We start from the raw sequence: 26,630 nt of genomic DNA on the forward strand, positions 1-26,630 counted from the left end.
TTTCCTGTATGGCTACTGTAGTCGCGTTGCAACAGTAACTGATATAATAATATACAGCGCCATGACAAAAGTATTTGCGATTTTCCAAGATGGCGGACGTCATTCCATTAAGCATCGCTGATGGAAAACGTTATATAAACAACATTAAAATAATTGCACTTACCTAGTATTTTGTGAGGTGACCTTTGGACTTGATAACTGTCAACAAACGGCGAGGTATTGAATTATATAAAGATCTGACGTATTGCAGAGTGAATGAAACCCATATATCGGAAATCGCTAGAAACTGAGCTGGTCTGCAGATCCGATTTTCCGGGCGTTGTTTTGCAAAGTCCTTTTGATTCTAAGCCACAAATTTTCAATAATATTAATGTCTGGTGATTGTGCAGGCCATATAATGGTTGGTATATTATTTTGCAGCTTAAATTCGTTTGTAACATGTGCCCGATGTACGGGGGCATTGTCGTCTTGGAATCTATATATTTTGTCGGCGAAATGCTGAGCGATAACAGGCCAAAGATTGTCATCTAGTATATTTATGTATTTCTGGGCATTTATATTTCCATCAACTTTACAAAGAGTTCCTACACCATAATATGTGATGCATCCCCACACCATAACAGATATCCGGCGCTGACGGGGAGGGCACATGCACTCTAGTAGAAAAGATCCACAGGCTGTTCTCCACACATATACACGGTGATTATCACCTATTACAACCTGACTTTCATCAGAAAATATTATAGTTTTCCAATATTGTTCCACACTAAGTCGTCTTTTTTCTAAACACCAGCTTAAAAGTTTTTTACGATTTACTTCCGAAACAGCCATCTTTTTTCTGACAACTCTGCGCTTCAAATCCTTTTTATGAAGAAATCTTTGAACAGTTCGACTATTTATTGTATTTTGTACATCCAATCTTTCATTTAATTCATTAGTTATTTCCGTCAATACTTTGCCTCTGTTTGTTTTTGTGTAACGAAAAAGCCATGTTTTGTCTCTCGTTGACAACTTAGACGGCCTACCTGTTCTTGCTTTGTTTTCCAGAGTTCCACTTTCCAAATACCTTTTCCATATGGATCTAATCATAGATTCTGGTATTCCTGTTGCCTTCACCAACTCTGAAGTTTTATGTCCGTATGACTTCATTTCTATTATAACTTTTTTCATATCAGACGAAACTTCCGCCGATTTCCTCCCCATCTTTACGTGGCTTTGTTTACGTTGGTATTTTAGTAAGCTGACGTCTGTCTTTGACAAATGACGTCAGTTACGTCATCTGCGACGTCATATAAAAAAATTAGCCAAAAATATACATTTCTGTACGAGTTATACCCCTTTAATCGCCCGAAGCGCACAGCGGCTCACAACGGCAGAGCCGCCATTTTAAAAAATCGCGAATACTTTTGTCATGGTGCTGTAGTTGTCAAATTTTCGAGGCAATCTATCCCCTTATCAAAATCAAACAAAAAGAGTATGGACAATTTTTTCACAAAAATAAACAATAACACACAGAGGCAATAACATTGATATACCAATATAGTATCTGGGCTTACACTAACTTTCCAGTTTGCTTAGCAAAAGTTGCGAAAGTTATTTTTTTCTCTTTAGCAAATATGAATTTCATTTAGCAAATTGTGAAAAACATTAAATAACTAAGGAGCATCAAATAATGTTTTTATGCATCAAGTGAAAAGTACACACATACAAAAGATCTTGATCGTTCATTAAATCATACTCCGTCGTGCGTATTGTTACTTTACATCCTTCAACATTAAAATATACAGTAAAACCCCTATAACTTGAACAGCAGGGGACCAGGTCAATAGTTTGAGGAATACGGGGTATTCGACTCATTTGAGGTTGGTCACAATCAACAGTCAAAATGTCCGGTCTCAAACTATGACAAACAATGCACGACAATGACATTTTAATTACCCTATCTTTCAACATTTTGGATTTCTTTATTTAAGTGTTTTATTGATAGCAATATCAAGTTGCAAAAAAAATGTATAACATAAATTTAGCGTTTGAAAAAGCTAATGAGAAAGCCCTAAATCATTCACAGCAGAGTAAGCGATCGTCATCTAGGTCAATGCAGAATCCATATTGGTCAACAAGGAGTACATTTTGTATTATTTAATTATCATAAATCATTTATAACATTTTAAAAATATATACTCACAATAAAGTTATTAACCAGCATATTTACGGACATAAGAAATGATATTTATAGATGTCTATTTAGTAAAAGCGTAACGTTGGGGTTATATGAGTTTACAAGTAAAGTTACAAAATACAATTTACGAGATACGGAACGCACTGATAAAATGTACTTTGCATATATCGTTTGATATCATTTACATCTTACGATAAATAACATTGTGTTAGCTTGTCGAATGAAACCAACAAAGAAATTAAAAAAAAAATAAACTTTTATAATTAGGCGGACGTCAGCAATATCTTCCGCCTCTTTTGTCATTTCACATTATGTGTACTTTCTATTTACCAAGATCAAAAACTTCCGTATTTTCGTATTTACAGCTAAGATTATTACGAGAGAAACATCAATAACTTAATGCCTTTTCTGAAATATTCAAATAAAGTTAGCATCAAACAATGACTTGCGATTGTGTAGGTAGGTAATAATGACACCGTTAATGTCTTAATTACCTAAAGGCTCGACACACCAACTGTATAAACACAAGATCGTGAGCAATTATTCATGTCGGTCTGTGCAGTCAGGTGTGACACAGGTAAAAAAATCTCAAGGGCTGAACACCTGTTCGACGAATACATGGGTAAATACTATGTATTTGATGAAACAGGTACATAATTCTGTTCCAGGAATAAGGGGTATCCGACGAATAGCTGTTTGAGCTATCCAGGGTTTTGTTGAATAGATTATATACGGAGACGGTCGGGACTGTACGACCAGATTGACAAATAGGGGGTATTCGAGGAATCCGGGTTTGAGTTAGAGGGGTTTTACTCTATGTATATGGTACTGTACAGTAACTGTACAGTAACTGATTAATTTATCAACTGTTTTAGACTTGCTATGAAAGTAATGTGACTGAAAAAACTATGTTTGAAGCTTGTGTCTGCGAAAGGCCCTTGGGCCTCTTGTTTGCGAATTAGGATGAATTTATTTTAGCAATTAGCCAGATCGATTCGTTATTAACGAAAATGCAAATAGGTAGTGTGAGCCCAGAGTATATATGTATATATACTACATTGTATAGCAATGCATATCATATGGATCATTCCTTCCATGGGTCGCTATTCCAGTTCTAGTGTAGCAATTGGTGTCAGTAGATTTGTTTATACAAACACTGGACATATCAGTTGAACATACTTGGCGGAGGTACGCTGGGGATCTCGGTTTTGGTCATATACTGTATGAACATCAAACCAAAAGAAAACTCAGCTTCAGGTAATTTGTATCTTGCAGACATGTATACAACAGTTGATAATAAGGTACTTCTTCGACCCGTAACTTATACACTTAGTAGCGACTCTATATGTAGTGGTGATAACACATATAGAATATATCATAGAAAGACAGGTGCTGAACAGTACTGTGAAAAACATGAATACATAAAAAAACTATGTATACTGTACTATTTTTAGGTCATCTGACCTATTGTCATCATGCACCGTCCGTCGTCGTGCGCTGTGCGTAAACTTTTCATTCAAACGACTTCTTCTCAATAACCGAAAGCCCAGGGTACTGATATTTGGCCTGTAGCATGCTGGGATGAAGGGCTACCAAGTTTGTTCAAGTGAATGACTTAGACCTTCATTTAAGGTCACAGGGGTCAAATAGGCTAAAACTCCTTTAAACAACTTCTTGTGAATTACTAAGAGGCCTAGAGATCTGATATTTGGCCCATAACATGCTTGAATGAAGGGCTATCAAGTTTGTTTAAATGAATGACCTTGATCTTCATTCAAGGTCACAGGGGGTCAATAAGGCTAAAATCTTTACACAACTTCTTCTCAAGAACCAGAGGCCCAGGATACTGATATTGGGGCTGCAGCATGCTGGGGATGAAAGGCTACCAAGTTTGTTCAAATGAATGACCTTAATCTTCATTCAAGGTCACAGGGGTCAAATAGGCTTGTAACAGGAGAGGAGAAAATGTAGCGGCCAGACCGGGATTCGAACCCGGGACCCTCAGAATACAAGCCGAGTGCTCTACCGACTGAGCTACCTGGTCACCGATGATTGACCCAGTCCAATCCCGCTACCACTCCTCCCTCCTTTCTGAAGTCTTTGCCCCCGAAGACACACGAGACCCTTCCAAACACCACCACCGTGGGTTATTTAGTTGGGCGCCAATTTTGTAACAGGAGAGGAGAAAATGTAGCGGCCAGACGGGATTTGAACCCGGGACCCTCAGAATACTAGCCGAGTGCTCTACCGACTGAGCTACCTGGTCACCGATGGTCGACCCAGTCCAATCCCGCTACAGGCTAAAATCTTTAAACAGCTTCTTCTCAAGACCCAGAAAGCCCAGGGTACTGATATTTGGCCTGTAGCATGCTGGGATGAAGGGCTACCAAGTTTGTTCAAGCGAATGACCTTGACCTTCATTCAAGGTCACAGGGGTCAAATAGGCTAAAATCTTTAAACGACTTCTTCTCAAGAACCAGAAGGCCAGGCTACTGATATTGGGCCTGTAGCATGCTGAGATGAAAGGCTACCAAGTTTGTTCAAATGAATGACCTTGACCTTCATTTAAGGTCACAGGGGTCAAATAGGCTAAAATCTTTACACGACTTCTTGTGAATAACTAAGAGGCCTAGAGACCTGATATTAGGCCCCTGACATGCTGGAATGAAGGGTTATCAAGTTTGTTCAAATGAATGACCTTGATCTTCATTCAAAGTCACAGAGCCTTGTCAGAGGTCAAATAGGCTAAAATCTTTAAATGACTTCTTCTCAAGAACCAAAAGGCACAGGATACTCATATTGGGCCTGCAGCATGCTGGGATAAAAGGCTACCAAGTTTGTTCGAATCAATGACCTTGACCTTCATCCAAGGTCACAGGGGTCAAATAGGCTAAAATCTTGAAATTACTTTTTTGTGAATAACTAAGAGGCCTAGAGACCTGATATTGGGCCTGTGACATGCTGGGATGAAGGGCTACCATATTTGTTTTTAAAAAAATGACCTTGATCTTCATTCATGATCACAGGCGCCAATGTAAATTATATCAAAACATGTAAGTCTCAGTGTGTACTCGTGTGTATGCAGATGCAGTTATCACACTATTTACATTTCCATGTCACTTCTACAATATAAACTAACCAAGGCAAAGTGAAGTATATGACAGTATAACTGACACCCAAAACATGACCATTATGACGTCACTAATGTTGACGTGGTATTGTCAACTGATCAACGTCAAAATGGCTGTTCCATCTTGTGGATTAAATCGTCGTTGATAAACGGTTGTCCTGGTCTAGCTTAAACAATGCAAAAGCAGAAACCTTAATATGAGTTGATAATGTAAATATAAGTATTAAACTATGTAGCGCACATTATGAAGATTTTCTGCAAAGCTCTGGCATCTATATAGACCATTGATGCCATAGGAAGATAGTTTAATGCTTCAATGTATTTTTTAGAAATTAAGCAATTATGGTTAGAATAGTATATATATATATGTATAGTACTCAATAATATGTTTTCCTATTGGCCATTAGTACGTCACATGACAGAATACTGGATTCTGATTGGCTACACACATGGTTACTATTTGCAGTAGTGCCTGGGCAAGCGGGTACTATTGAAGTGGCGCAATATTGAACGTGAATGTATTGTGTTGTCACTATTACATGACGTCATGATAACATTTCGCTTCAACCAAGACGCCAAGATGGCGGACAGGCTGTTGTGGGCGTGGATGGAAGCAAATGTTGCTTTTCTAAAGAAGACAGTTCACTCTTGTTCTGTATTGATCTACTTTTAATCTTCATTAAGCTGAATCCCATTTTATAGAAACACAGATTTCTGCGACAATTCATATGTTAAATTTGTACTTTTAACATAACAAAGTGGTGTGGAAATGGAGATAGTGTTGCGAGGTGTAGCTTGACGTGTTTCTGTTACAATGACATGAAAACGGGTCTCATGTAATGGTGATGTACTGACCCATTATGGCCTGGTTGAGAGGGCACTTTTGCCTCATAGTATTGTCTCGTGATAGGATCTATAGTCTCCTCGCCTTCGGCTCGGGCACTATTCCATCCCTCAACAATACTATGAGGCAATAGTGCCCTCTCAACCAGGCCATAATAAATAAATAGTTCAATGAAAGTCTTGAGCAATTTACTAAAACTTGGAAGGTTAATGTAACCTGAATGCAGATAATTCAAAACTCAATTTATTTCCATGAACTCTACAAATTCTATCATAGAAGCATATAATTATATTTCAATACTGAGGCTTATGATCGTTTAAAACCAAGATATATTTTGTCTGATTCAGCTTAAAAATGTTAGATACAATGTAGAAGACTAATTAAGGAAAGACATTTGGCGATCAAATTAAATAAAGACTTGTAATTCACTCCAATATAGGATGCATCTAGGATATGATACCTTTCAATAGATGTGTGAAAGGAGCCGGTCAATGTGGTTTGTATTAATGTACATATGGTCCCTGTCACTCAATTGACATAGCATGATTCTTTGACTCATTCAATAAGAGCCATGAATTTTCAGGGTACCCATCAGGAATGGTGTGTAATTTCCCTTATTCTAAATATGTTTCATTCTGGAGCATAGTATGTATCCTTGTTGATTAGAGATCATTTTTTAAAATATTTTGTGTGTGTTATTTTACACAATTTTAAACAGGAGAGGGGGCGGAATGGTATACTGGAATTGGGTTGTCCGTCTATCAGTCTGTCTGTCTGTAGACACTTTATCTGGCGAATTACAAAACTACTGGACTGATTTTGATAAAATTTGGTACACAGAACCCTGGCATAAAGGACAGTTGAGTAAACCATATATTCTGCTATGTCCCCTATTGTCAGATCGCCAGCTGTCCATCAAACCGCACATGACTTTACAGTTTATGTTGTGTATGCTATGATGCTAGCACCAAACCCTTAGTGGCGTACCTACCGAAGGACAGGCAAGAGGCAGCAGAGATCGATGGTATGTTACATTTTTAGCCCACCATCATCAGATGGTGGGCTATTCAAATCGCGTCCTGGCGTCCGTCCGCCATCCGTCGTCCGTCGTCCGTCGTCCGTCCGTAAACAATGCTTGTTATCACTATTTCTTAAAAACTGCTGCAGGGATTTTGTTCAAACTTCACATGGAGGGTCCCCTTGGTCCATATTTGTGTCATACAGATTTTGAGGCTGATCGGAAAAACAAGATGGCCGCCAGGCAGCCATCTTTGATTTTGGCAGTTGAAGTTTGTTATCGATATTTCTTGAGAACTATTGAAGGGATTTTGTTCAAACTTCACATGGAGGTTACCCTTGGTCCCTAGTTGTGCCATACAGATTTTGAGGTTGATCGGAAAAACAAGATGGCCGCCAGGCAGCCATCTTTGATTTTGGCAGTTGAAGTTTGTTATCGATATTTCTTGAGAACTACTGAAGGAATTTTGTTCAAACTTCACATGGAGGTTACCCTTGGTCCCTAGTTGTGCCATACAGATTTTGAGGCTGATAGGAAAAACAAGATGGCCGCCAGGCGCCCATCTTAGATTTTGATAGTTAAGGTTTGATATCCCCATTTCTCAAAAAGTGCTGAAGGGATCTTTCTCAAATCTAATATGTAGGTTCCCCTAGGGCCCTTGTTGTGCATATTGCATTTTTGGACCAATCGGTGAACAAGATGGCCGCCAGGCCGCTATCTTGAATTTCGATAGTTAAAGTTTGTTATGGCTATTTCTCAGATAGTACTGAACGGATCTGTCTCAAATTTCATATGTAGGTTCCCCTAGGGACTAAGTTGTGCATATTGCATTTTTGGGACCGATCGGTTAACAAGATGGCCGCCAGGCAGCCATCTTGGATTTTGTTATTCAAAGTTTGTTATCGCTATTTCTCAGAAAGTACTGAAGGGATCTGTCTCAAAATTCATATGTAGGTTCCCCTAGGGCCCTAATTGTGCATATTATGATTTTGGACCGATCGGTCAACAAAATTGCTGCCAGGCAGCCATCTTGGATTTTATATTCAAAGTTTGTTATCGCTATTTCTCAGAAAGTATTGAATGGATCTTTCTCAAATTTCACATGTAGGTTCCCCTAGGGCCCTAGTTGTGCATATTGTGATTTGGGACCGATTGATCAACAAGATGGCCGCCAAGGAGTCATCTTGGATTTTGATAGTTGAAGTTTGTTACCGCTATTTCTCAAAAGGTACTGAAGCGATCTGTCTCAAATTTTATATGTAGTATGTTTGAAAAAGTTTAAAAAGTAGAGAAAAGATCCATCTTTTCTTTGTCAGATATAGATCATTCTTTGGTGGGCGCCAAGATCCCTCTGGGATCTCTTGTAGTTATTATGATTGGTATATTTACTAGTATTTAAATTAAATCATGTTGTTCATTCTGTTAAATTTAGCCCAGTCAATATATATGTATACACTTTCTACAGCTGTAAATAACTAAAATAGATAACAGAGCCAAATCATTATATTGCAAGTCCAATATGTTGGTACCAGAAAATTATTTAAAGTTTTAAAAACTAGCTCTTAGATAAACTACCAGACTTGTCAAACAAAGGTATAAATATTAACACTTCTATGATATATTTTCTATACAGCCTACATATTGCAAAGAGCATATTTTTAAAGGGTTTGATAATTACCATGTTCAATTGCCATGTTGATACTAATGTTTATTTACAGTGTTGATACTAACAGTAATCTACCATTTTGATAATCAATTCAATAACCATTTGACTGTCATTTATACCTTGATAGCATGTTAACTTGGCCTGCTCCATCTCCATGCATTCAGCCTGACCCTACCATTCCATCCATGATACTGTGCTGTGGTGATGTGGAACAGAACCCAGGCCCTGACTTTAAGGTAGTATCAGCATGAAATGTTCAAGTTCATCAAATAAATTGATGAATTCTAGTTACCATAAATCATATACAAATATATATATAAATTTTGGAGTTTATAATAAACAGAGATTAAACAACAGTTCTTTGGTTTTGGATTTAGTTAACAAGATAGTTAGGATGGGACTGGGGCTGGCCAAGTAGTTTAGGTTTTCTGACATATTCCCTATAGCCCCTCCACCTCTAGGCTTTGAATTTAAATCACTTGTGGGTCAGTTGTCAGGTAGATTTATAGATTGTTGAATTTGTTATTTAAATAAGGATGACTGATTTTAGCTCACCTGGCCCAAAGGGCCGGTGAGCTTTTGCCATGGGCGCGTCCGTCGTCGTCGTCGTCGTCCTCCGTCAACATTTCATTTAAATCGCTACTTGTCATAAAGTACTGCATGGATTGCAACAAAATTTGGCCAGAAACTTTCTTAGGGGTAGGGGGATCAGATTTTGCATAAATGGTGACCCTGACCCCCCTGGGGCAGGAGGGGCGGGGCCCAATAGGGGTAATAGAGGTAAATCCTATAAATCGCTACTTGTCCTAGAGTTCTGCATGGATTGCAACCAAATTTGGCCAGAAACATCCTTTGGGGAAGGGGAACAGAACTTGTATAAATTTTGACTCTGACCCCCCGGGGGCAGGAGGGGCGGGGCCCAATAGGGGAAATAGAGGAAAATCCTATAAATCGCTACTTGTCCTAGAGTTCTGGATGGATTGTAACCAAATTTGGCCAGAAACATCCTTGGGGGAAGGGGAACAGAACTTGTATAAATTTTGTCTCTGACCCTCCGGGGGTAGGAGGGGCAGGCCCAATAGGGGAAATAGAGGTAAATCCTATAAATCGCTACCTGTCCTAGAGTTCTGCATGGATTGTAACCAAATTTGGCCAGAAACATCCTTGGGGTTAACTGAATTCGTATAAATTTTGGCTTTGATCCCCTGGAGCAGAAAGAGTGGGGCCAAATAGGGGAATTAGAGGTAAATATTCAAATTCCTTCAGAAAAGAAACAATGAACTTGTATTCAGAACATTACTTGGCATTACAAACCAGTTGAGCGATACAGGCCCTCTGGGCCTCTTGTTTTTTCTTTCAGTTTTTCCATGAGATGTGTGCAGCGTCAGCAACGCTATACATACACATCCTTGTGTGAGCTGGCGTGCCGCATCACTTCAATTCATGTGGTTGATATTGTGTGTTCCTGGGATGGTTGTTTGTTTTGGGTTCATCAAGCTGGTGCTAGAGAGATGGAGACCCACTTGCTTCGACATATATATGGTAAGTTCCCCAAAGTGATAAATACATGTGCATTGTATTGAGGGAAATGATAGTTGTTGTAATTTGAATCTAGTTGGCATTATATTTTACATCTTTTCAGGTTGTTTTTAATGTAACGTTATAATTATTTCTTTTACACTAAAAATATATATCACAAACATTAATTAAGGAATAGATGTTTATTTTGTTGAGGTTATGAGGGTATAATGATAATGGAGCCCGGATAAATTTTATGTAACCCCGGCAAAGCCGGGTTACATAAAATTCACACGGGCTCCATTATCATTATACCCCCATAACCTCAACAAAATAAACATCTATTCCTTATATTTACAGTTTTTCAAGTAAATGAATATTATTTTTTCCCGCGGCAGTTGGATATTTTTCATTAAAATACCAATATTTTTTCTCTCCTGTCATCGTCAACGAATTCGATTGAACAGCTGATTGGAATCGAGTCATTCATATGTTCCCGCCATAAGTTGGGTCATGACTCCACGTTGCTACACCATCGACTATTCACGTAACAATAGAATCGCTGCGCGTGTTGTGCTAACATTATACACTGATAAGGCCATTCCAATTTAATGTCTCGTTCGTCGGATTTCCCGCTCCTATTTTCCGAAAATGAAATAAAAATAAAATAATTTTTTTACCGCTCCTCATTTTTTTGTCCGGGAATCTGACGAACCCGGGCAAATTTTCATAGGGTTCATTTTTACTAGTCACCATTTCCTGGTCACTCAGATGTTTGAATTATTCGTACATTGTGTCTTCAAACCCGCAAGCGTCTTGCAAACCTTTACAACAACAGAAATGTCAAGTTTTTCCGCCACCACGTGCAGAGTGGTACTGCGAGGTAGAGACTGAGGGACGCATACTTTTTAATAGGACGTGTCCCGATTTCAGTCTGTTTTTGCCGATGTCTGCAACTCTTTTAAAAGACTTTGCGTTCGATCTCACTCTAAAAATGGCGACCATGACAGGTGATTTGACTGGCCGACTTACGAACGAATAACGGTAATCAAGCATGTCCATTATTTGAAGGCAATCTCTAGCCTAATTAATTAACACATCAGTTGCCTTATATCTTAAGACCTGGCCAGTGTGAATTTTGACACGTGGCCCACATAGTTTGCATTTGCAAACATGTTTTGACTGCATGACTTAGTAACAGCTAGATAGGTGACGGTTCGTCTGCTATTCTGTCAAATTAACATCGGTAGTAAATTACACATTTTACTGAGATCCAAACTTAGTGTTACTTTCTATGACAATATATCATACATATGTCTTCATTTTTGTGTTGATAGGTTATATGTATGTTTGCGTTTCGTGAGAAAATCATAAATAATAAATAGTCAGTTCCATACAATATTATGTGACAACTAAGAAAAAATGTACATGTCAGATGAGGTTATATTGGTTTAAAATATTTTCCATTAATGCTAATCCCTGATTGTTTCTATTAGTTTGTTGGTTTTTGCTGATAGCTCTGTCAACAGCAAATTAATTATTGAAATTATTGACAAAAAGTTAAACTTTCTTGACTATTTCCTTTTAGATATATTAAACATTGTGCGACGATTTTCGTTGTGTTATAGTCCGTACGTATGTACGTGTTTGATAGTTGCCGATCGTAATACTTTAACAATGGTATATGCCAATACAAACTGTGGTACCCGGAACTAGCGACCTGACAGGAAACAAGATGATAATTACCGCATTGATAAATTAGACTACAAGAAGTTGATCAGACTCCGTGTAACTTGTGTTTCCTCTCAAATCACCGAGTTCCTACAGTATGATGGCTGTCGTCCGCCACGTCACATAAAAGATAAATAGATTGGGTCGTCTTGTGCTGGGTTACCACTTGAGTGAAGAAACAACACAGTTGTAAAGTTCCAATAGTGTATTAAAATCCAAACAGAATATATACATGTACAGAATACAGAGGTATCACATCCAGCCTCTCATCCAGACTCGGGCTCTCGTCAGACTCGCTCATCCTCTCATACGCACTCTCTTTTATACCACTCATCATTTTAAGGTTCTCACGAGAACAGAAAACATCCCTAACAAACTCCTAATTGACAGGAGTTTGTGCACCCTGTTGACACATTTTGGGCACCCTATTGACACATTTTGGGCACCCTATTGACACATTTTGGGCACCCTATTGACACATTTTGGGCACCCTATTGACACATTTTGGGCACCCTATTGACACATTTTGGGCACCCTATTGACACATTTTGGGCACCCTATTGACACATTTTGGGCACCCTATTGACACATTTTGGGCACCCTATTGACACATTTTGGGCGACATATAATTCGAAATTTGGCACACTAGTCATCAAGATAATCACTAAACCAACACAACACTTATTAAGTAATTATTTATCATAAAGCCCCTAACTCCGATATATAAACACTCTCACGGTGTCAGTTATACGACTCTGGGTGCACATGGGCACCCATGCCCAAGTAAGTACTACTATTCGAGTTATGCCCCTTTGGTCCTATATCAAATATACATTACACTACCCCCTTCTAGGGAAGATTGAACTTCCACTGTTCAAAATAAAAACTGTTTTGTAATAATAAAAACTTTTACCTTTCTCTCCCTCTCATTCATCTTTCTGACATTACAAAAAAAAAATAGATTTCATATTGTAGATAGAAAGTAATGGTATGCCTTACAATAGGCATTGTATTACACAAATTAGATTTGAAAATTAAATCGAAACTAAGAGGTATACATATTTGCTCCTAAAATATGACTGTGTGTACGCGCATCCACTATGTGACTGTGTACCCAAAGGACAATAAACACAGTACGTTACCACAATAACACACATATATACACATCTACATTGTTGGAAGGTACAGGACTTCCAATGTATGTACCCATTACCACGATCGTGTCCACTAACGTGTAACACAAGATACATGTAAATACTTGTACTAAATTTAGATAATACAGATAAGAAAAATAGCATATCAAATAACTATAATAGTAATTCATAATTAAATCATTAACAATATGTATGTACATGTATACCCAATATCATGACCGTGTCCACTAATGTGTAACACTATAGATTCATGTGCATACATATATTCCTCATATAATAGTCTAATTAGTAATTAAACTCTAATTAGTAGTTAAACTGATGCACTAACATTTAAAAGAATTGATTATAAAAAATGAAAATTAACAATATTCGAAGACTCGTCTTCCATTTATGTACGTACCCATTACCGTGATCGCGTCCACTGCAGTGAACGCTGGATACACGTGGATACTTGTACTTACAAAATAGTGAAAATACATATACATTGTACATTTAAGTACTTTACTGTAACGGTAAAAATTCATTGAAGAAAAATGCAACAACCGCACAAAATATTTCAACATATAACACATTTCTTTTTTATATACAGGGTTTAGGCCAAACTGTGTCCAGAAATCGAAAAATACTACTTTAACACATTTTTTTTTTCTTTCAAGTCCAAATTAGTTTATAAAGGTTCCTCCTCTGCCGTCCGCGTCGTTAGGTCGATGTTGTGGCCCCGAATCTCGTCACGGATCTGGGCCATGAAGCTGAACCAATCCACATCACTGGGCGATTCCCTATTTGTTGACGAGAAAACTTGTCGCCGTTCTATGTCGAAACTCCCGTCGGCACATGTTCTTGTTGTTGTGATCAAAGATATTGTCAATGCGTCTCGACGACAGTTCACATAGGGTGGCATCGGACCATCACTTGACTGCTGTTGCTCGTGTTCCTGGAATTCCGAGTCGCTATCGATGTAGTCGATGGATTTCGAGTCGCTACTATCAGTGTCCATTTCGGTTGGTTCCTGTGGTTGTTGAGTTTTCCCCTCGGATTCTGTCCTCTTGGTTGTATAAAACCCTATGTCGTCGATCGCCACACTAGTTCCAGAGGAGAACAGCTGAGGCGAATGCACAGGTGTGTCAAGTATCTCCTGGTTAGGTGTAGGCCCTTCCGACGACTCAGGTAGTGATACCTCTCCATCTTCCGTCTGGCTGAATGGTGGTAGAGTTTGAACAGGTACAGCCGGTATATCTTGATCTACATGGTGCACAGGGTCGTTCTTCCCCTCCGGATTGGAAAACTTCTGGTTTTATATACCTTGCTTCTGTCGAATTTGTTAACGACGCTACATCAGCTTCTTTCAAATGGTGGAAATTTCCTAAATGTCCTGTAAATTGATCAGTGCGGGAGAACATTCGGCCACATCCCGAAATTGGGCTGTCTCGATGAAATTCGTACTTGAGTGGGGCGAACTACCCCAGCGTCCCGACCTTGTTGACTTGGCCCCGCCCTCTTAGTATCGATGTCGACCAATCGTGTGCTTGAGTCGGCTGTATCGCGAATGATTGACAAGGGCGTGTGCCCATGATTATGGTCGGGGGACCGTCTACTGGGTGTGTTATTTGGGCACCCGCTCATGTTATTTGGGCACCCGCTCATGTTATTTGGGCGCCCCGGCAAGACACCTGTGTCCTCTGTCGGTGGCAATCCACGCGACGGGCCGTCGGGAGCAGTGTCCTTGATGTCGAGCCCATATCGGTCACCGTTCTTTGATAAGCTCAATTCCTCTGCCCGGGGAATCGTGACTGTGAGATTGTCATGTTGAGAAGCACTCTGACTGTACCACTTTAACAACTTGTCTCCCATATATCTCTTCACGTTATCCCCATGAATGACAATTTCATCTCCATTCTTGCGACATTTGATTTTGAAAAGGACATCACACAACACATTGGTTATCACCCAAGGACCTGTCCATTGTCTCGCTATTTTCTTTTTTTCTGCCAATAATGTTCTGTTTTTGATTCCGCCAAACCAGGTCTCCAACTTTTAATTTGTTTGTTTGTTTCACACCGAAATCATAATGCCGTTTTTGAACTTCTGTAGCACGCAATAATTTTTTTCGTGCAAAATCATGTGCGTTTCTCAACTTTTCTTCTAACTGGATAGCATAATCCGTTGCAAAACATATATCAGAGTTTTCTTCAATAATGTGCGTTTGGATATGTAATGGGGTGTTCATTTCAACTCCGTATACCATGCGATGTGGAGTGATTCCCGTACTTTCATGTGGAGTTGTGTTGTAAGCCATAACTACAAAATCCAGGTGATCGTCCCAGTCTCTTTGATTGATGTTGATATATTTTGACAAAATGTCATTCACAGTTCTGTTCATTCTTTCCACTATTCCATCAGATCTTGGGTGTAATGGTGATGTTCTGCACTTTTTAATTTCTAAAAGTTTACACACCTCCTTAAAAACTGCACTTTCGTATTGTCTCCCCTGGTCGGAATGGATTTCACGAGGACAACCGTATCTCTTAATCCACGAGCGCACGATGATATCAGCGACTGTTTCAGCCAGCATATTTTCCATTGGAAATATCTCTGTTAATTTGGTAAAATAGTCACTAACAACCAACACGTACTTATTGTTCTTCTCAGTCGTAGGGAATGGTCCAGCGATGTCTGTAGCGATCCGCTCGAATCGGCCTCCCATGATATAGGATTTCATATTGTGTCTTTTCTTAACTGGTGGATTTTTCCGTTCACCGCAAATATCACAACTAGTAACATAGTCCTTCACTTTTCGTTGCATACCTATCCAGTAATATGGACACAGTTTGGCTTTTTCCCAGGTTTTTCTAATACCCAGGTGACCTGCAGTATGAGCGTCATGAAGATGCCACAGAATACCATTTTGCATGGACTCAGGAGCACAAATTCTATATCTCGCATGACTGTTTGAATCCTGCCAATATATACAAAGTAAACCATTTTTTATCTCCAAAAGTTCCCATCTAGCTAACCAAAATTTAAATTCTGGTGACTCGTTTGAAAAATCTTTTGAATCTGGCCTCCCTTCCATCATTGTTTTTAAATTGATAATTTTGTTCAAAACTTGATCATTTTTCTGAAAATTTTGAATAGATTCAGAACTAAAATCTAATTCTGGAATTGGCCTAGGACGCGCCGGAGGTGGTCTATTTGGTTTTCTCCCCCTCTTTGTCACAGGTATTGCTCCCGCAATATTTTCCCCGACGTCAGAATTCTGCCCATTAGTGTTTTTCTGGGCACGTTCTGGCGTTTCGTCATCGCTGTCTGATAATTCCTCCACATTACCCACTATAAGATCTGTCATGTTTTGTACAACAGTTTTCTCTGGGCCGTCTAGGTTTAGATTATCCACATTGAGATCTGTCATGTTTTGTACAACAGTTTCTTTTGGGCCATCGTATGTGTAATTCATCGGCATTTTACACTGGCTACACTTTTCGTCTGACAATGACACTAACCGCGACATCGCGTCCGCGTTTCCGTGACGTTTTCCCTCTCTGTGAATTATTTTCATATGGAATTGGCTTAGCTGTTGAATCCAGCGATGTATTTGACCGTCCGGTTCTTTAAACCTGTGAAGCCATGTCAGTGATCCGTGATCCGTGCGCAAAGTAAATCTGCGTCCGAGCAGATAATGTTTAAAATATTTTGTAAAATACACAACGGCCAACATCTCGCGTCGCGTAACGCAATAATTCCGTTCTGGTTTGTCTAATGTTCTACTCGCGTAAGCGATCACACGCTCTTTTCCGTCCTGGACCTGCGAAAAAACAGCGCCAATAGCCAGAAGGCTGGCGTCCGTATCCAAAATAAATTCTGATCCGTCTATCTGTGGATACGCCAAAATTGGAGCAGTAGTGAGGTTTTGTTTTAGTTTAAGAAACGCTTGCTCACAGCTCCAGCTCCAATGAAATGAATTACTTTTTGACGTAAGTTGATAAAGCGGTCTCGCGATATCGGCGTAACTCTGAATGAACTTCCGGTAATATGACGTAAGACCCAGAAAGCTCCTAACCTCCGTGACATTGGTCGGTCTAGGTATGTTTTTGACACAGTCTATCTTCTCTGGATCAGTCCGTACTCCGTCTTTAGACACTATATAGCCTAAAAATTTGGTTTCTCTTTTTAGTAGTTTACATTTTTTCGATTTTAATAAAAGGCCTGAAGACTTTAGCCTCTCTAACACTTTTGTTAGGTTCTCAAAATGCTCCTCAAAAGATCTACCAAAAACAACTATGTCATCAAGGTATAACACCGCCACATGCCATTGTAACCCTGTTAACGCCTTTTTCATAATTCGCTGAAATGTAGATGGCGCGTTACATAACCCGAAAGGCATAGTTACAAATTGGTAAAGTCCCCCGCGCGGTGTAGCGAAAGCAGTTTTGGCTCGGTCTCCCTCGGACATTGGAACCTGGTGATAGGCCATGTCCAAATCTAGGGATGAGAACCAGTCAGCTCCGCCCAGCGAGTCTAAATTCTCGTCTATGCGCAGAATAGGATAAGCGTCCTTAACCGTTTTCTCGTTTAGTTTCCGATAATCGATACACATTCGCCATGTTTTATCTTTCTTTTGTACCATGACTACCTGTGAACTCCAGGGACTGTCCAACTTTTCAATAAGTCCCTGTTTCTCTAACTTCTCAATTTCATCATCTACAGCTTTACGTTTGTATATTGGTATCCGACGCGGTGACTCGCGTATAGGAGTTTCGTCGGTTAGTTTAATGGTGTGCGTCCCAAGATTGGTTCGCCCCACTTCACCAGGTCGCGCAAAACTGTCTTGCCATTTCACCAAAAATGACCGGAACTTTTGTTTTTGTTCTGCTGTTAGGTTTTCACAGCTGCTCTCATAGACATCAATCAAATGATTAGGAATAGCTCCGTTTTCATTTGTTATGTCGTCAGATATCTCCTCGATCGAGCTACTTATCCTTTCCTCGGAGTGTACCTGTGGGTTGAAACTTGAACCTATTTTATGCGCTGGTGTGAACAGAGCCATATGTGTATGTCTGTACACCGTAACGTCAGTGCTACCAGGATTGAAAACCCTGGTATATACTACCTCATTACTAACGTCAACTAATGTTCATGCAATAGCAAGGCCATGCCTCTCCATGAACCTCCGTTCAGGTGTCAAAATACCTAGAGTATGTGATACCTGTTTTTAATTTTTGCCTTTGGACGAGTCCAGATTTAATAATGGTCTCATGTCCAGCTGGAACAACAACGGTTTCTAACGCAATAACTCTACCGGATCTAATTGTTCCGTCTCGATTCTCCATGGGTAGTTTTTCACCTCTTATCATAAAACTGTTCTCATCATGATTCCAATTACAGCGATATTTCACTATGAAATCTGCTCCTAATAAATTTTTGGCAACCCCTCCTACAACTACTGTAATTTCAAACATCTCTTCTCCAAATGTCAAATTGCTTGTCCCAAACATCTAATTTCATTACCGTCAGCAGCCACAAACCTCGTGTCAACTGGCTCTAGACTTGGCTTGTCAATCAAAGAAAAATAAACTTCCATAGTAATGAACGTCTGTTTAGCCCCTGTATCTACTTTCCAGTTAATTGAAGATCCCTCAATTAAACCTCTGACCATCATGTTCCCGTCACAGGGGACTTTAGCTAAACAAAATCCTCCTTCCAAATCGTGTTGTGCACGACTGTTTCTACTGTAGTTAATTGATAGATCATTACCACGACCATGGGGGTCCAGCCGTGCCCTACTCTCCTGCTGTGAGAGATTGGTCTGATCAATAGCGATATCATTATGATTTTTCGCACTATTTTGTAACACCCCAATATCAGGCCGATTATGAGAACAGACTGAAGGTAGGCCTACTGCCCCAGTCCTGTCTCGTTTAAAGAATTAGCAACTTCTTTATATGACTCGCGAACAGGTGGCCCATTTCCTGTACTTCGCGGATACCGCTGGGATTTACTGCCGGCATGTCCCTTATGGCGGTTATTGTAACCTGGGCGATTGAATTTGAAACCTTGTCCTCGCCCATTATGGATAGACCCAGAGTTTGTTTTATCATAAGCACCTCTGTAGTAGCCTCTTTTGGCGGGCTCGCTACGGGCACCGGTAAATATCTCATCCATTTCATCATCTGTGACGTCATTAACATAACTCTTTTTAGGTCTGGTAAGCTCTTTTTCACTAATTCGTAATGACTCCTCTCGCATTGCGTTAGTGACGGCTTCCTGTAAAGAATGTGGCATTGTCCGCTTAACTGCGAGACGAAACTCTTCGGTTCCACCACATTTATCTAGGAAAGACATAATGGCATACTCCTCAACTAGCTCGGGACTTTCAGGATAAGCCCTGCGGTACAGGTCTTCAAGTGCCTGTCCGAAATCCCTAAATGACTCATTAGTCTTTCTACGGCGAATTTTAGCATCTGCAATGTATCTTTCTTTCATTGCAGTATAACCAAATCGCTCTTCCATTCTCTGCCTTAATCGGTCATAGTTACGCTGCATAACGAGCGGAAGACCATAGGCGAACGTCTCCGCCTGGCCCCTTAAACAGCTGAGCAAAATACGTCTGGATTTTCCCTGGGTCAAGCCGTTTAACTCAACAATATTGTCAAAATATTGACGAAATTCTTACCAAATATCTAACCCCACACCACTAAAAGTCCTACAGATGGGATATTCCCTAGGGGGTGCATCTGATGGATAATTACTGCCGTTTGTGTTGTAAGAGATAGCTTGAGAATTATGGGCGCGAGACCTTGAGGGAACATCAATTTCTGGATTTTTCACCGTTTCCAAGTTGTTGTGAAAACTTTGACTGAACTCGTCATCGTGATCGTCCAAATATCCCAAATCCTGACTCGATTCTAAAGCTCCAGTTAAAACAGGGCTGTTAGAATTATTCCTCCGAGTCTTGGAATCATGAAACTGATTAACACGTGACTCCTGAGCTCGTGAACGACAAATTCCCCATACAATTTTAATCAAAATGGTAAATAATACCATTCCCATGGTACCCAGTAGGACGTACATTACGTACTGCTGAGACTCCTTTACCACGGGGTGATTAGGAAATAAAAACCACGATGCTGCTACCATCCCTCCACAAATCAACAACAAACAACTCCACCATAACCAAAGTTTTCCCCAAGTTACTGTACTAAATTTGGACTGCTGGGAAATACCACTTGTAATTCCCCGTTCCGACTGACGACGCACCTGTGATGAGGGCATTCGTCTCGGCGTACTTGTCGCCGACGGACCTGAGGGTGGAAACATTCCCGAGTCCTCAAAATGAACTTGATTAAAAGTACGTGTTCTTACCTGGGGGTTGGAGAATGACGGAGCCCGAGGGTTGGTTCGTTTCTGCTTCGTAAGGTATCCGATTCATCAGAATGATCCATGTTTAACTCTTAAGTATGTTTTTCCACTCTAAGATAAACCCAAAATAACACAAGACGATCCCACACGCTGCCACCAATGCGACGATTTTCGTTGTGTTATAGTCCGTATGTATGTACGTGTTTGATAGTTGCCGATCGTAATACTTTAACAATGGTATATGCCAATACAAACTGTGGTACCCGGAACTAGCGACCTGACAGGAAACAAGATGATAATTACCGCATTGATAAATTAGACTACAAGAAGTTGATCAGACTCCGTGTAACTTGTGTTTCCTCTCAAATCACTGAGTTCCTACAGTATGATGGCTGTCGTCCGCCACGTCACATAAAAGATAAATAGATTGGGTCGTCTTGTGCTGGGTTACCACTTGAGTGAAGAAACAACACAGTTGTAAAGTTCCAATAGTGTATTAAAATCCAAACAGAATATATACATGTACAGAATACAGAGGTATCACATCCAGCCTCTCATCCAGACTCGGGCTCTCGTCAGACTCGCTCATCCTCTCATACGCACTCTCTTTTATACCACTCATCATTTTAAGGTTCTCACGAGAACAGAAAACATCCCTAACAAACTCCTAATTGACAGGAGTTTGTGCACCCTGTTGACACATTTTGGGCACCCTATTGACACATTTTGGGCACCCTATTGACACATTTTGGGCGACATATAATTCGAAATTGGGCACACTAGTCATCAAGATAATCACTAAACCAACACAACACTTATTAAGTAATTATTTATCATAAAGCCCCTAACTCCGATATATAAACACTCTCACGGTGTCAGTTATACGACTCTGGGTGCTTATGGGCACCCATGCCCAAGTAAGTACTACTATTCGAGTTATGCCCCTTTGGTCCTATATCAAATATACATTACAATTGCTATTTAATGTTAAAATTATCAAGATTTGTCTTAAAATTGAAATACGTGTATGCCATGCATTGAAAGCATTTTGTGTAATAGCATATGTTCAATAGCTACACAAATACCTTAACATTAGACTTTTTTTTTTTACATCTTTGATATAGTTATGAATGTTGAAAACACTGAAGAAAACAGCAAAACTCATATTTTAACATAAAAACTCTGTTATTAATAGTATTTGTTATTTCAAGAAATAAACATAAAAGTCTAATAAAAAAATACTGTGAAAATATTCGCTCGCTCCAATTTTTTCCGCTTTCAAAATATTTTTAGAATTAAAAAAATTTCGCTCGCTCGCTCCTATTTTAAAATCCCAAAATCCGAAGAACAAGAAATCAAATTGGAATTGCCTAATGATAATACTAGAAAGCATGGTTATTGAGTCCATGTCAGTGCAAACTGTAAATATATATCAATACAAGTGCCAATTATGCTTTATTTTATTTGATATTTGTGTAAGAGCTACATGTTGATTCATACTTACGAAGTCATACTATCTATATAACTGTTTAACTATGCATAGGTGAAGTGAGGTTTCACCACATTTTATCTATCTTAATGTCACTGAAAGATAACTTGTCTCTATTTGTTTATAGCATAGTAAATAATGGTATATTTTTTTTCTCCCAGACACACATCTTCAGTACGTTTGATGAGTGATGTGAGGCATTGCCTTGGGGCTATGCTGATGATTCTACAGATTTGAGGCTCTGTCCGCCTGCCTTGGTTAGTGTGTATTGAATGTAAATCTGAGTTTAATGTTTTGATATTGTTTGCTAAAATTTACTCAAAATTATACACCAATTAAGGGAGTTATGATGCAAAAAATTGAAATACCAATAAAACCTTATGGAGATCCATTTAAAAGATGTGTAAAAATATTATTAAATTATTTTTGCCTATATACATATATTTTCATTGCATTAATACACTGTAGTTGAATTTTCTCATGTAACCGCATGTTTATATATATTTTGTAGGGTATTGAAAACTCTATTTTGCATTGTGATTTCGTACTTTATATACAGTTTATTTGGTCATGACAATTTTTTTTCTTTTTATCTACAGAGAGTCTCTGTCAGAGATGCAACTTTGATCTTTTGCTCCTGGATGAGACTTTTGACATTCGGAAGAGATACACTGTAATAGACCACCACATGTACCTCTTTCATCTTCGAAGGGATCATCCAGAACAGTATTTTGAAAAAGTTGAAAGCTTCATCGCAAGGCAGCCATGCGGGAAATGGATATTTAATGGTAAAAGTTTTATAATAGCTGACAATCAATATCAAGCAAAACCTGATTCTTCTACCCAGCCAGATCATTCAGTTGTAAAAGATGTTTACTGTGTTCGTCAGCCTGACAATACTGATGATATACAAATAATTACAAGAGCAGAAATAATGAGTACCAGTAATACTGTTCATTATTGTATTCATGGTGTAAAAAAACAATAAAAACTAGGCATCCTCTGAAACGTAAGGTGATAGAAAGTAGCAGCTTAGATTGCCCATGGAAGCACACTTTAATTAATAACCTTGTAAAATGTAAACCTGCTTTACTGACAGAAATGGAAATATTTCATTTTTTTCAGACCCAATCATTTATATGAAATGAAGAGAAAGAACGACAACTCTGTTATAACAGAGTTTTCGTTCTAAAACGAAATGTTAACACGGTTAAATAAACCTATCAACCTGCTTATTTTCGCGATTTGAGTAATAAGGAAACCCAACGATATTTTTTGCTGAAATTTTGAATGTAAGCTAAACTCGGCGTGATCTATCGATTGGAGTAATCACCTTAGCTGTGAAAATTCAAAATGGCGAGATATTTTGGTGTAAAACCTCCAAAATCGACATTTTGACCACTGGTTTCTGTTTAATTCGTCCTAGTAAATTAACTGATAAAGCTGACATGCTAGAACTTTACATATAAAAGGTCCTTGCATTTCTGAACAAAACGGTATTTCTGATTTTTGGAAATGTTACATACAACGGCCACAATACAGCATTGAATATTGGTGGTATTTCGCAGGTTCTCGGTAAATTTCCACAACAGACGAGATATTTTGGGGTCCCGCGGCGCCTTCCTTCGGAACTTCTGAACGATTGGACCGGCAAATGTACCATTTAAAAATGAGTGATATTTTTGAAATTTTCTGTAGAAGTGACTAAACATCATAAAATGAGTAAATAAGTTATGCACTTATCATCACATTTATGTTACAAAATGCGCCCAAAAAGTGCAACAGTGAAATGGAGCTGTTTGTACTGTCTCGAATACACAAAATCATGGCGCAGACTATCGCGCCCCCTATGAGGAATGTGTATATTGTTTGTATCCGGTTGAGTAAAAACGTTGAAGCCGCCTTGATGTTCAAGTTAAATCCGGCATTATCAGGTAAGTAATTGTTCATTTTACTTGTTATAGACATCAATATCATTAACGGTGGATATTAGTATTATCAGATATATTTGATTGTTTTTGTAGGCCTGCAAATATAACGTTAGGTACTGTTTACAGTCTGTTTATGATCATCATCGCGAGTGACTGTCTGACAACAGAACCATGCATGCTTTCTAAATCGTGGCTTAACAGCACGTAAACTGACAATTGTACTGCCTTTGAGGCAGATGCCGTTTGAATATATGTATCTCCTAATATATTGTTTGATCATATGATTAAATTGCTAGTAGTTAAACCATAAAGTAATGCACATGTCGTTTCGGTAGTCTGTAGGCACATGTAACGCAGCTTCGTTACATGTCATTTCGGTACATGCGGAAGTCTTTTCAGTATCATAAAGTAAACATGGCGAAATGACTTTCAGAAGGTACCGAAACGACTTTAAGTAATCTGAATATTAGACAACTAAGAGAAAACAAACCAGAAAAAATGGTAACAATGTAGTTTGACAATGTATATGATTAACATTATTACATGTAGATATAGCGATTTGTATGCGCTGCAGTTTTACATGACACATAATAATTGCTTAGGCTTAAGTTACTGTACAGACTGGGTGGGTGAGGTCAATAATGTTAATTAAAATTCATTTCACAATTTTGCTTTGTTGTGTATAGTGATAGACAACTACCGCATAATAATTAGGATGCTGACAGGAATCATCAGATTGACCGTGAAAATGCATTCATGTATAATATCACTCTGACCCATTTAGCAATGTTATATACGGTCATGTCATAAATGTTGTAAGACGAACGTTATTGTGGCGTCGTAGATATTAATATAATGATGTCTGTGATGTTGTATGATTATCTCGGTTGACATGTCGAATCCAAGCCTGATTTAGCCACTCTTACATAAAACAGAATTGAAACTAAACAAAGTAATCCCAATTTTGACCCAGAGCTTAAGCCCTGGCTATTCTCTCAAGGATTCAATAGGTCTAGAATTCAATAAACAATGTTCAAGAAAATTTGTAAGATTTTTCCTTGTAAAGGAAGTTGTTGATATCTTCTTGGTGCCCCTGGACTCTGATCTGGTGGTCATTTATTGAGGTCAAGGTGCGCTTTAAACTAAGCACCATGGATGCCCTTTTTTCCTGCAGGGGCGTAGGAAGCGGGGGGGCATGGGGAATGTTCTAAAAATGCACATTTGAAAGAAAAAAGGGTCCTCCCTACACATTTTAGAACTTCTCTTTAGAAAATGATGTTCGGATCAGTCTGGACTGAGATTAAGATATCATATTATGTAAATTTCGGTGTAATAAAAAACAGTATAATGTAACACTATCTTTTTACGATTAAAATCCCAAAATTTAGCATGACTATATCTAGAATCCGTGTTTTTATTTCAAACTTCTGCCATAACGATGCAAACACGGCACAGTTTTTGAGTAAAAATAAAATGTGGACGGTTATCAGTTACGTGATATTGGAGTAACAATATCGAACTTATACCGAAAATAATATGTATATCTATATTGTTGCCTTTGGAACTTTATCCATAATGTTTACTAAAAAGCAGAAATACATCAATGATATTTCTGATATATGTTTTTAAATTACAGTATAAGTGTAAATTTAAATTCACTATTTCAAAATTATACTAAATCATTAAAATAGTATATTCATTGTCGATCCTTTTGTATACCATACCGAGATTCGTATAATCCAAAAAGTAACCACATATAGTGTTCAAATGAAAAATGAAATTACTTGTATACAGGTATTATAAATAGATATAATATCTTGTACCTTTTCAAAAATATACTTAGTGATATTTAAATAAGTATATTTAGTGTGGTAATGCTGTAACCCTTCTTGTATGACTATACTTGTAGATTCGAAACGGTGAAAATACATGCTTAGAATTTTTACTAATACCTTAGAAATTACGGGTATGCCACGATTCCGTAATTACAGTACTAGACTGGAATTATTTTTAAGGTTAAATCTTTAGTTGAAATAGTTCTTAGAACCATTTTTGTTTCAGAATAAGTCAACTTCCATTATTGTTTTACCTGTGTACGACATATATATATATATATGTATATATTTAATATATATTCCTAGGTATGATCAGGGATATTTTATTTCCATTTGCTTTTACATGGAGGTGACAATAAAAAAATCTAGAGCATAGATGTACGGGGTTTCCATAATTCAAATCACAATTCAAATAACGGATGTCATAACCTGATTGACAGTAAGACAATAGCAAATACCCGATATAGTCCACCGAATAGCAAACTGCCCGCGGCCAGGTAATTACAGGTGAGTTCGATGAATGGCGTGGTGTACAGGTAAACAACATCCTGGTCCAGGTATTACATAACCATCAAACCAAAGGCATGGCTAATAATATATTTACATCAAAGTATCTACTCGTATATCGATTAAAAATTGAAAGCGACCGCACGGTCTGAAAAAATAGTTTGTTTTGCTTAATATCTCAATATTTAGATCTTTTATAATATCAAAAATAAATTCTTTCTATCACATGTTGACTCTCACTCTCAATTTATTCGGTTAGCAACACACAACAC

General features: G+C 38.5%; 1 non-coding gene and 1 pseudogene across 1 annotated transcript; one reads left to right on the forward strand and one right to left on the reverse strand.

The window, feature by feature from the left end:
* Positions 1 to 4,150: 4,150 nt before the first annotated feature.
* On the reverse strand, positions 4,151 to 4,223 carry Trnat-ugu (transfer RNA threonine (anticodon UGU)). The gene has a single exon. It is a non-coding gene; the product is annotated as a tRNA-Thr (tRNA).
* Positions 4,224 to 4,682: 459 nt separating this feature from the next.
* Positions 4,683 to 25,199, forward strand: LOC138311476 (uncharacterized; annotated as a pseudogene).
* The last annotated feature ends 1,431 nt before the right edge of the window (positions 25,200 to 26,630 follow it).

This window comes from Argopecten irradians, unplaced genomic scaffold, assembly GCF_041381155.1.
Source record: "Argopecten irradians isolate NY unplaced genomic scaffold, Ai_NY scaffold_0029, whole genome shotgun sequence".
Lineage (NCBI taxonomy): Eukaryota > Metazoa > Mollusca > Bivalvia > Pectinida > Pectinidae > Argopecten > Argopecten irradians.